Raw genomic sequence first — 12,368 nt, forward strand, 5'->3', positions numbered from 1 at the left:
GAAGGCAACGCCTTCCTCCGGCCCTGGTCAGCCTACTTAAAATAGCAAAGGCTCCATCGATATGCCCTGCCTATTGTTAGGTTCTCTCTGATGGCAGCGCATACTGATGAGAGTTAAGTGAAGCAGGCCTGCCAAGAGGCCTGTTCACAGAACTAACACAGGGCAGGAAACCCCAACACCTTTTTCATATGCAATGTGTCAGCTTGAAGCTAGCTCCCACCCCTCTGTATGAAGGCCATTGAATGTCATGTGTGGAACAACTGTTTACAGTAGGCAACCGCTGCAGGGCCACCCCCTTTCAGAGGGAAGATATATGTGATTTGATGCAGACAGTCTGTTCTCGAGCTCAATTAACCAGAGAGCCACTTTGATCCACAGGAGACAGGAAGATGGGTGCGGCTTAGTAGTACATGTTGTCACCCCTTACCTTTCCTGTTGCAAAGCACTCTGGTCATGACCTTACGCATGACAGAAGATTGGTGGTGGGGACCCAGGATTGGGTCTTTAAGGTAGGCTTAGCATGCTCCAATCACTGGGGCCCATTTGGCTTTAAAAGAGGGCTGAGCCCCTCACTAAGCAGATCATCCGACGACTTCAAAAGGAGTGCGAAGAAGGACTCATTCGGACCCTCGGTGATGGTACAGTCTGCCTCACGGCTTCCGCCAGTGAAGGAAGTCCAGGATTTCCAAGAGGGAAGCAAAATACCTCCCAAAACATCTCCCAGGGAACAGAGGGAGATACCCGACTCAGAGGATCCATCAAGCAGCACCAGAACCGGTACCCAGCCAGCACACAGCGTGCCCTGCTAGGTTAAGCCAGCAAGCTTCCTAGGTGGGAAGTGCCAGAGAGTCTCTGAACAAAGGACAAGGCCGTTGCCGGCAAACACTCTTCTCAGCTTTGGGTCGGCCGCCTTAAACGTCGACCCAAGCATTGAGAAGAAGCTCGGAGGAGTGCCACAACAAGCATCAACCAGCGTCCATCTTTTAAGGACTTTTTCGAAGCAGTCGAGCTCTCAAACTGCGACCGGCTGCACCACTGTGGCTGTTCTCACGCTGCAGTCACTAAAGCCGTCTGAGAACCCTCGACCAGCGTTCCAGATCCACCAACCAGCACACAGACAACGATTCTTCACCCCGAGCCGCCGGGTAGGGCAGCCTGCAGCCGTCCACCCAGCCTCGCTTACCAAACTGCCTGCCAACTGATATCCGCATCTGTCGTCCCTCTTGAACTCTGTTGCCGGAGCTACAAAGCATGCTGGAAGCCACTCGATGCTGTCGAGTACCAAGATCATCTCAAACACCAGTTACATTGTGGTTCTGTCCCCCTGGTCCTTCTCCGAAGGCCCTTAGTGACATTTACGACCTCTTGCTCCCTTGCTGCTGCAACCAAATAACCTTGAACAGTTCAGACTGATTGCTTTACCGACTGCACTCCTGTCAGTATCCAGAGTGCATCCCTCTCCTTTGTGAAACTGTCTGTCCCCTGTTTTCCTTTATAGGGTGGGTTGTATTTTGTAGTGTGTTAGAACTGTCTGTTGTATTAATACTAAAGTAGATATTTGTATACAACCTTGACTGGACAGTCCCTTTTATCAGTGGGTCACAATTGTTTTTTCGCTCTGTTGCAACTAACCAGCCTGACGTTCCGTCCACTGTTCGGACCCCTTCCGGTGTACTAGAGGTGTGGGACTGATTGATGGTCTAGAAAGCGATATTCCTCCCTGGACCACTAGTGCCCCGGAAGTTGATTCGTCACACCAAGAGAGGTCGGGTTGTTGACTCCACGTGAATATGTGTCTATAGAATGCATGGGGACAGAAATGCCCTTTTGCCTCTCTTGGGAAGACTGAGATGGTGAGCGAAGGCCAAAGGTAAAGCGACCCCTCTGCTGCGGTTGGCTTCAGTGGCAGCCAGACCTCCCTGAGTAACCATCCAACAATCTGATGACTTTCGCAAGAGCAGATGTGGCAAAGAGGATCGAAGGCAGACAGGTCACTGTCTGCTAGGTTCTGAAAGCTCATGGTTTTCATGTCGTGAGATCAGGAAGGCAGCGAGACAACTGAGGCGCTTAATGCACCTGCTGCATGGTCACGGTTCCATAGACTTCGCTGCACCGCTTGGAGTTTACGAATGCGCTAGCTTCTGGAAGTAAACCCCTTTGTTGAGGGTAGGCCACGAGAGAACAAAGAATAGAAGGGATGGGTTCCGAAAAACACACCCCTCTTGCTAGGTCTTCTCCAGTGGAGTAAAAGCGTCATTGTCTCCTTTTCAAACAAATCGGTTCAGCCTCCGTAGAGACTGTCAAAAATTACCAATTCCAGCTATATTTCAAGCTGTCATGGCGGGGTATTGGGTAAAGTTTTCAATAAGCAATAATCGCGCCTCGGTTAAACCTCATGAGCTACGATACTGCCACTGCGCAAAGCTAAAGCACCTGACCCAGAGGCCCGTGCGCCCCGGGAATGGATTCCCATTTAACTTGCACTGATCCCAGCAAGCTCCATCCTGAGCATCCTTTGTCAAACTCATAAAACCGCCTGGATTCCAGTGCCGAGATTTGTTGAGGTGAACACCTGTATCATCTTGCGCTCACCAAACTGACAGCAAATATAGTAGCAAGGTATGCATAGGATTCTGGGAGTAAACATGCAAATGAGCAGGCTGCTACCTGTGCGCTCTTTCCCTTAGCATGATCGGTGGCCTGTTGGCAAGTGACCCCGCCCTCCTTAGAGATTATTGGGCAGGCCGCTGCCAAGGCAACATGGGAGAGGCTTGAGAATGCAAAGAGCCATTGGAGGATTGCACAGGAGCGAGGACAGCATCGAGAAATGGGCTCCTTTGGGGACAGGTGAAGTGATGCTCCACCAGGACGACCAGCTGTTTCTGCAGTGCAGCCAGGACATTGACAAGAAGTGAATCAATTTGTCTCTGAGCGTTCCAACTGTTGACCAAACCATTACAATTTCGATACATTTCCATGCCATCACATACCTACCTGTTTGTGATAATTGCACTTGTCCTTGAAAATAGACCCGATTTTGCAGGGGACTCTGGGAAAAGTGAAAAGGTCCTATGTAATTCACGTCTTGTACCCTGTCTCATAGGGCGGACCCTGCAATTCTACTTCCACTCCACTGCCAAAAATGAAGCGGCCTTGCCCTGTTCAGGCTTTTTGCTGTAGCCCCTGGGCCTTTGCAGAGCCATCTGCTTAGTGTGGCTCTGCCACTGAGGTCAGAAGAGAACATTTAGCCTGAGAAACGGCTGTCTGTGTGTGCAGCTTGGAGAAGACACTGTTGCCATGGGAAAGACATGCCTGTTTGCTGTGCAAATGAAGTGCAGACACAGACAGAAGAGACCACTTGACTGGTAGGAATTGAAGAACCTGACCAAGAGTGAGGAATTAGACCATCCGCACGGGGAGTGTGCGCTCCGCCTGGGCTGGTTTGATACTTTTAAAAAAGAAATGGAATGTTGGTAGGTAAACCTCCTGGAAATGTGTGGGGCTATTCCGCACACATTTCCCAATGGACACTGCACAACAAACACATAGTCAAGTGCACTCTGGGGGACACAGTCTACCGGTGCGGTCCTCCTGTCACATTTAGCTGCAATGTGACAGCCATGGGTACATCAAAGCATCCCTGAAGGGGGAAGGCAACGCCTTCCTCCGGCCCTGGTCAGCCTACTTAAAATAGCAAAGGCTCCATCGATATGCCCTGCCTATTGTTAGGTTCTCTCTGATGGCAGCGCATACTGATGAGAGTTAAGTGAAGCAGGCCTGCCAAGAGGCCTGTTCACAGAACTAACACAGGGCAGGAAACCCCAACACCTTTTTCATATGTAATGTGTCAGCTTGAAGCTAGCTCCCACCCCTCTGTATGAAGGCCATTGAATGTCATGTGTGGAACAACTGTTTAAAGTAGGCAACCGCTGCAGGGCCACCCCCTTTCAGAGGGAAGATATATGTGATTTGATGCAGACAGTCTGTTCTCGAGCTCAATTAACCAGAGAGCCACTTTGATCCACAGGAGACAGGAAGATGGGTGCGGCTTAGTAGTACATGTTGTCACCCCTTACCTTTCCTGTTGCAAAGCACTCTGGTCATGACCTTACGCATGACAGAAGATTGGTGGTGGGGACCCAGGATTGGGTCTTTAAGGTAGGCTTAGCATGCTCCAATCACTGGGGCCCATTTGGCTTTAAAAGAGGGCTGAGCCCCTCACTAAGCAGATCATCCGACGACTTCAAAAGGAGTACGAAGAAGGACTCATTCGGACCCTCGGTGATGGTACAGTCTGCCTCACGGCTTCCGCCAGTGAAGGAAGTCCAGGATTTCCAAGAGGGAAGCAAAATACCTCCCAAAACATCTCCCAGGGAACAGAGGGAGATACCCGACTCAGAGGATCCATCAAGCAGCACCAGAACCGGTACCCAGCCAGCACACAGCGTGCCCTGCTAGGTTAAGCCAGCAAGCTTCCTAGGTGGGAAGTGCCAGAGAGTCTCTGAACAAAGGACAAGGCCGTTGCCGGCAAACACTCTTCTCAGCTTTGGGTCGGCCGCCTTAAACGTCGACCCAAGCATTGAGAAGAAGCTCGGAGGAGTGCCACAACAAGCATCAACCAGCGTCCATCTTTTAAGGACTTTTTCGAAGCAGTCGAGCTCTCAAACTGCGACCGGCTGCACCACTGTGGCTGTTCTCACGCTGCAGTCACTAAAGCCGTCTGAGAACCCTCGACCAGCGTTCCAGATCCACCAACCAGCACACAGACAACGATTCTTCACCCCGAGCCGCCGGGTAGGGCAGCCTGCAGCCGTCCGCCCAGCCTCGCTTACCAAACTGCCTGCCAACTGATATCCGCATCTGTCGTCCCTCTTGAACTCTGTCGCCGGAGCTACAAAGCATGCTGGAAGCCACTCGATGCTGTCGAGTACCAAGATCATCTCAAACACCAGTTACATTGTGGTTCTGTCCCCCTGGTCCTTCTCCGAAGGCCCTTAGTGACATTTACGACCTCTTGCTCCCTTGCTGCTGCAACCAAATAACCTTGAACAGTTCAGACTGATTGCTTTACCGACTGCACTCCTGTCAGTATCCAGAGTGCATCCCTCTCCTTTGTGAAACTGTCTGTCCCCTGTTTTCCTTTATAGGGTGGGTTGTATTTTGTAGTGTGTTAGAACTGTCTGTTGTATTAATACTAAAGTAGATATTTGTATACAACCTTGACTGGACAGTCCCTTTTATCAGTGGGTCACAATTGTTTTTTCGCTCTGTTGCAACTAACCAGCCTGACGTTCCGTCCACTGTTCGGACCCCTTCCGGTGTACTAGAGGTGTGGGACTGATTGATGGTCTAGAAAGCGATATTCCTCCCTGGACCACTAGTGCCCCGGAAGTTGATTCGTCACACCAAGAGAGGTCGGGTTGTTGACTCCACGTGAATATGTGTCTATAGAATGCATGGGGACAGAAATGCCCTTTTGCCTCTCTTGGGAAGACTGAGATGGTGAGCGAAGGCCAAAGGTAAAGCGACTCCTCTGCTGCGGTTGGCTTCAGTGGCAGCCAGACCTCCCTGAGTAACCATCCAACAATCTGATGACTTTCGCAAGAGCAGATGTGGCAAAGAGGATCGAAGGCAGACAGGTCACTGTCTGCTAGGTTCTGAAAGCTCATGGTTTTCATGTCGTGAGATCAGGAAGGCAGCGAGACAACTGAGGCGCTTAATGCACCTGCTGCATGGTCACGGTTCCATAGACTTCGCTGCGCCGCTTGGAGTTTACGAATGCGCTAGCTTCTGGAAGTAAACCCCTTTGTTGAGGGTAGGCCACGAGAGAACAAAGAATAGAAGGGATGGGTTCCGAAAAACACACCCCTCTTGCTAGGTCTTCTCCAGTGGAGTAAAAGCGTCATTGTCTCCTTTTCAAACAAATCGGTTCAGCCTCCGTAGAGACTGTCAAAAATTACCAATTCCAGCTCTATTTCAAGCTGTCATGGCGGGGTATTGGGTAAAGTTTTCAATAAGCAATAATCGCGCCTCGGTTAAACCTCATGAGCTACGATACTGCCACTGCGCAAAGCTAAAGCACCTGACCCAGAGGCCCGTGCGCCCCGGGAATGGATTCCCATTTAACTTGCACTGATCCCAGCAAGCTCCATCCTGAGCATCCTTTGTCAAACTCATAAAACCGCCTGGATTCCAGTGCCGAGATTTGTTGAGGTGAACACCTGTATCATCTTGCGCTCACCAAACTGACAGCAAATATAGTAGCAAGGTATGCATAGGATTCTGGGAGTAAACATGCAAATGAGCAGGCTGCTACCTGTGCGCTCTTTCCCTTAGCATGATCGGTGGCCTGTTGGCAAGTGACCCCGCCCTCCTGAGAGATTATTGGGCAGGCCGCTGCCAAGGCAACATGGGAGAGGCTTGAGAATGCAAAGAGCCATTGGAGGATTGCACAGGAGCGAGGACAGCATCGAGAAATGGGCTCCTTTGGGGACAGGTGAAGTGATGCTCCACCAGGACGACCAGCTGTTTCTGCAGTGCAGCCAGGACATTGACAAGAAGTGAATCAATTTGTCTCTGAGCGTTCCAACTGTTGACCAAACCATTACAATTTCGATACATTTCCATGCCATCACATACCTACCTGTTTGTGATAATTGCACTTGTCCTTGAAAATAGACCCGATTTTGCAGGGGACTCTGGGAAAGTGAAAAGGTCTTATGTAATTCACGTCTTGTACCCTGTCTCATAGGGCGGACCCTGCAATTCTACTTCCACTCCACTGCCAAAAATGAAGCGGCCTTGCCCTGTTCAGGCTTTTTGCTGTAGCCCCTGGGCCTTTGCAGAGCCATCTGCTTAGTGTGGCTCTGCCACTGAGGTCAGAAGAGAACATTTAGCCTGAGAAACGGCTGTCTGTGTGTGCAGCTTGGAGAAGACACTGTTGCCATGGGAAAGACATGCCTGTTTGCTGTGCAAATGAAGTGCAGACACAGACAGAAGAGACCACTTGACTGGTAGGAATTGAAGAACCTGACCAAGAGTGAGGAATTAGACCATCCGCACGGGGAGTGTGCGCTCCGCCTGGGCTGGTTTGATACTTTTAAAAAAGAAATGGAATGTTGGTAGGTAAACCTCCTGGAAATGTGTGGGGCTATTCCGCACACATTTCCCAATGGACACTGCACAACAAACACATAGTCAAGTGCACTCTGGGGGACAGAGTCTACCGGTGCGGTCCTCCTGTCACATTTAGCTGCAATGTGACAGCCATGGGTACATCAAAGCATCTCTGAAGGGGGAAGGCAACGCCTTCCTCCGGCCCTGGTCAGCCTACTTAAAATAGCAAAGGCTCCATCGATATGCCCTGCCTATTGTTAGGTTCTCTCTGATGGCAGCGCATACTGATGAGAGTTAAGTGAAGCAGGCCTGCCAAGAGGCCTGTTCACAGAACTAACACAGGGCAGGAAACCCCAACACCTTTTTCATATGCAATGTGTCAGCTTGCAGCTAGCTCCCACCCCTCTGTATGAAGGCCATTGAATGTCATGTGTGGAACAACTGTTTACAGTAGGCAACCGCTGCAGGGCCACCCCCTTTCAGAGGGAAGATATATGTGATTTGATGCAGACAGTCTGTTCTCGAGCTCAATTAACCAGAGAGCCACTTTGATCCACAGGAGACAGGAAGATGGGTGCGGCTTAGTAGTACATGTTGTCACCCCTTACCTTTCCTGTTGCAAAGCACTCTGGTCATGACCTTACGCATGACAGAAGATTGGTGGTGGGGACCCAGGATTGGGTCTTTAAGGTAGGCTTAGCATGCTCCAATCACTGGGGCCCATTTGGCTTTAAAAGAGGGCTGAGCCCCTCACTAAGCAGATCATCCGACGACTTCAAAAGGAGTACGAAGAAGGACTCATTCGGACCCTCGGTGATGGTACAGTCTGCCTCACGGCTTCCGCCAGTGAAGGAAGTCCAGGATTTCCAAGAGGGAAGCAAAATACCTCCCAAAACATCTCCCAGGGAACAGAGGGAGATACCCGACTCAGAGGATCCATCAAGCAGCACCAGAACCGGTACCCAGCCAGCACACAGCGTGCCCTGCTAGGTTAAGCCAGCAAGCTTCCTAGGTGGGAAGTGCCAGAGAGTCTCTGAACAAAGGACAAGGCCGTTGCCGGCAAACACTCTTCTCAGCTTTGGGTCGGCCGCCTTAAACGTCGACCCAAGCATTGAGAAGAAGCTCGGAGGAGTGCCACAACAAGCATCAACCAGCGTCCATCTTTTAAGGACTTTTTCGAAGCAGTCGAGCTCTCAAACTGCGACCGGCTGCACCACTGTGGCTGTTCTCACGCTGCAGTCACTAAAGCCGTCTGAGAACCCTCGACCAGCGTTCCAGATCCACCAACCAGCACACAGACAACGATTCTTCACCCCGAGCCGCCGGGTAGGGCAGCCTGCAGCCGTCCGCCCAGCCTCGCTTACCAAACTGCCTGCCAACTGATATCCGCATCTGTCGTCCCTCTTGAACTCTGTCGCCGGAGCTACAAAGCATGCTGGAAGCCACTCGATGCTGTCGAGTACCAAGATCATCTCAAACACCAGTTACATTGTGGTTCTGTCCCCCTGGTCCTTCTCCGAAGGCCCTTAGTGACATTTACGACCTCTTGCTCCCTTGCTGCTGCAACCAAATAACCTTGAACAGTTCAGACTGATTGCTTTACCGACTGCACTCCTGTCAGTATCCAGAGTGCATCCCTCTCCTTTGTGAAACTGTCTGTCCCCTGTTTTCCTTTATAGGGTGGGTTGTATTTTGTAGTGTGTTAGAACTGTCTGTTGTATTAATACTAAAGTAGATATTTGTATACAACCTTGACTGGACAGTCCCTTTTATCAGTGGGTCACAATTGTTTTTTCGCTCTGTTGCAACTAACCAGCCTGACGTTCCGTCCACTGTTCGGACCCCTTCCGGTGTACTAGAGGTGTGGGACTGATTGATGGTCTAGAAAGCGATATTCCTCCCTGGACCACTAGTGCCCCGGAAGTTGATTCGTCACACCAAGAGAGGTCGGGTTGTTGACTCCACGTGAATATGTGTCTATAGAATGCATGGGGACAGAAATGCCCTTTTGCCTCTCTTGGGAAGACTGAGATGGTGAGCGAAGGCCAAAGGTAAAGCGACCCCTCTGCTGCGGTTGGCTTCAGTGGCAGCCAGACCTCCCTGAGTGACCATCCAACAATCTGATGACTTTCGCAAGAGCAGATGTGGCAAAGAGGATCGAAGGCAGACAGGTCACTGTCTGCTAGGTTCTGAAAGCTCATGGTTTTCATGTCGTGAGATCAGGAAGGCAGCGAGACAACTGAGGCGCTTAATGCACCTGCTGCATGGTCACGGTTCCATAGACTTCGCTGCGCCGCTTGGAGTTTACGAATGCGCTAGCTTCTGGAAGTAAACCCCTTTGTTGAGGGTAGGCCACGAGAGAACAAAGAATAGAAGGGATGGGTTCCGAAAAACACACCCCTCTTGCTAGGTCTTCTCCAGTGGAGTAAAAGCGTCATTGTCTCCTTTTCAAACAAATCGGTTCAGCCTCCGTAGAGACTGTCAAAAATTACCAATTCCAGCTATATTTCAAGCTGTCATGGCGGGGTATTGGGTAAAGTTTTCAATAAGCAATAATCGCGCCTCGGTTAAACCTCATGAGCTACGATACTGCCACTGCGCAAAGCTAAAGCACCTGACCCAGAGGCCCGTGCGCCCCGGGAATGGATTCCCATTTAACTTGCACTGATCCCAGCAAGCTCCATCCTGAGCATCATTTGTCAAACTCATAAAACCGCCTGGATTCCAGTGCCGAGATTTGTTGAGGTGAACACCTGTATCATCTTGCGCTCACCAAACTGACAGCAAATATAGTAGCAAGGTATGCATAGGATTCTGGGAGTAAACATGCAAATGAGCAGGCTGCTACCTGTGCGCTCTTTCCCTTAGCATGATCGGTGGCCTGTTGGCAAGTGACCCCGCCCTCCTGAGAGATTATTGGGCAGGCCGCTGCCAAGGCAACATGGGAGAGGCTTGAGAATGCAAAGAGCCATTGGAGGATTGCACAGGAGCGAGGACAGCATCGAGAAATGGGCTCCTTTGGGGACAGGTGAAGTGATGCTCCACCAGGACGACCAGCTGTTTCTGCAGTGCAGCCAGGACATTGACAAGAAGTGAATCAATTTGTCTCTGAGCGTTCCAACTGTTGACCAAACCATTACAATTTCGATACATTTCCATGCCATCACATACCTACCTGTTTGTGATAATTGCACTTGTCCTTGAAAATAGACCCGATTTTGCAGGGGACTCTGGGAAAAGTGAAAAGGTCCTATGTAATTCACGTCTTGTACCCTGTCTCATAGGGCGGACCCTGCAATTCTACTTCCACTCCACTGCCAAAAATGAAGCGGCCTTGCCCTGTTCAGGCTTTTTGCTGTAGCCCCTGGGCCTTTGCAGAGCCATCTGCTTAGTGTGGCTCTGCCACTGAGGTCAGAAGAGAACATTTAGCCTGAGAAACGGCTGTCTGTGTGTGCAGCTTGGAGAAGACACTGTTGCCATGGGAAAGACATGCCTGTTTGCTGTGCAAATGAAGTGCAGACACAGACAGAAGAGACCACTTGACTGGTAGGAATTGAAGAACCTGACCAAGAGTGAGGAATTAGACCATCCGCACGGGGAGTGTGCGCTCCGCCTGGGCTGGTTTGATACTTTTAAAAAAGAAATGGAATGTTGGTAGGTAAACCTCCTGGAAATGTGTGGGGCTATTCCGCACACATTTCCCAATGGACACTGCACAACAAACACATAGTCAAGTGCACTCTGGGGGACACAGTCTACCGGTGCGGTCCTCCTGTCACATTTAGCTGCAATGTGACAGCCATGGGTACATCAAAGCATCTCTGAAGGGGGAAGGCAACGCCTTCCTCCGGCCCTGGTCAGCCTACTTAAAATAGCAAAGGCTCCATCGATATGCCCTGCCTATTGTTAGGTTCTCTCTGATGGCAGCGCATACTGATGAGAGTTAAGTGAAGCAGGCCTGCCAAGAGGCCTGTTCACAGAACTAACACAGGGCAGGAAACCCCAACACCTTTTTCATATGCAATGTGTCAGCTTGAAGCTAGCTCCCACCCCTCTGTATGAAGGCCATTGAATGTCATGTGTGGAACAACTGTTTACAGTAGGCAACCGCTGCAGGGCCACCCCCTTTCAGAGGGAAGATATATGTGATTTGATGCAGACAGTCTGTTCTCGAGCTCAATTAACCAGAGAGCCACTTTGATCCACAGGAGACAGGAAGATGGGTGCGGCTTAGTAGTACATGTTGTCACCCCTTACCTTTCCTGTTGCAAAGCACTCTGGTCATGACCTTACGCATGACAGAAGATTGGTGGTGGGGACCCAGGATTGGGTCTTTAAGGTAGGCTTAGCATGCTCCAATCACTGGGGCCCATTTGGCTTTAAAAGAGGGCTGAGCCCCTCACTAAGCAGATCATCCGACGACTTCAAAAGGAGTACGAAGAAGGACTCATTCGGACCCTCGGTGATGGTACAGTCTGCCTCACGGCTTCCGCCAGTGAAGGAAGTCCAGGATTTCCAAGAGGGAAGCAAAATACCTCCCAAAACATCTCCCAGGGAACAGAGGGAGATACCCGACTCAGAGGATCCATCAAGCAGCACCAGAACCGGTACCCAGCCAGCACACAGCGTGCCCTGCTAGGTTAAGCCAGCAAGCTTCCTAGGTGGGAAGTGCCAGAGAGTCTCTGAACAAAGGACAAGGCCGTTGCCGGCAAACACTCTTCTCAGCTTTGGGTCGGCCGCCTTAAACGTCGACCCAAGCATTGAGAAGAAGCTTGGAGGAGTGCCACAACAAGCATCAACCAGCGTCCATCTTTTAAGGACTTTTTCGAAGCAGTCGAGCTCTCAAACTGCGACCGGCTGCACCACTGTGGCTGTTCTCACGCTGCAGTCACTAAAGCCGTCTGAGAACCCTCGACCAGCGTTCCAGATCCACCAACCAGCACACAGACAACGATTCTTCACCCCGAGCCGCCGGGTAGGGCAGCCTGCAGCCGTCCGCCCAGCCTCGCTTACCAAACTGCCTGCCAACTGATATCCGCATCTGTCGTCCCTCTTGAACTCTGTCGCCGGAGCTACAAAGCATGCTGGAAGCCACTCGATGCTGTCGAGTACCAAGATCATCTCAAACACCAGTTACATTGTGGTTCTGTCCCCCTGGTCCTTCTCCGAAGGCCCTTAGTGACATTTACGACCTCTTGCTCCCTTGCTGCTGCAACCAAATAACCTTGAACAGTTCAGACTGATTGCTTTAC

General features: G+C 50.8%; 3 non-coding genes across 3 annotated transcripts; all 3 read right to left on the reverse strand.

Moving 5' to 3' along the window:
• Positions 1-2,285: 2,285 nt before the first annotated feature.
• On the reverse strand, positions 2,286-2,426 carry LOC138496343 (U4 spliceosomal RNA). Its single transcript, XR_011277863.1, has one exon. It is a non-coding gene; the product is annotated as a U4 spliceosomal RNA (small nuclear RNA).
• A 3,508-nt stretch (positions 2,427-5,934) lies between these two features.
• On the reverse strand, positions 5,935-6,075 carry LOC138496291 (U4 spliceosomal RNA). The gene has a single exon (XR_011277817.1). It is a non-coding gene; the product is annotated as a U4 spliceosomal RNA (small nuclear RNA).
• Positions 6,076-9,582: 3,507 nt separating this feature from the next.
• Positions 9,583-9,723, reverse strand: LOC138496344 (U4 spliceosomal RNA). The gene has a single exon (XR_011277864.1). It is a non-coding gene; the product is annotated as a U4 spliceosomal RNA (small nuclear RNA).
• Between the last annotated feature and the right edge of the window lie 2,645 nt (positions 9,724-12,368).

This window comes from Ambystoma mexicanum, chromosome 10 (genome assembly GCF_040938575.1).
Source record: "Ambystoma mexicanum isolate Mex_15411 chromosome 10, UKY_AmexF1_1, whole genome shotgun sequence".
NCBI classification, from domain to species: domain Eukaryota; kingdom Metazoa; phylum Chordata; class Amphibia; order Caudata; family Ambystomatidae; genus Ambystoma; species Ambystoma mexicanum.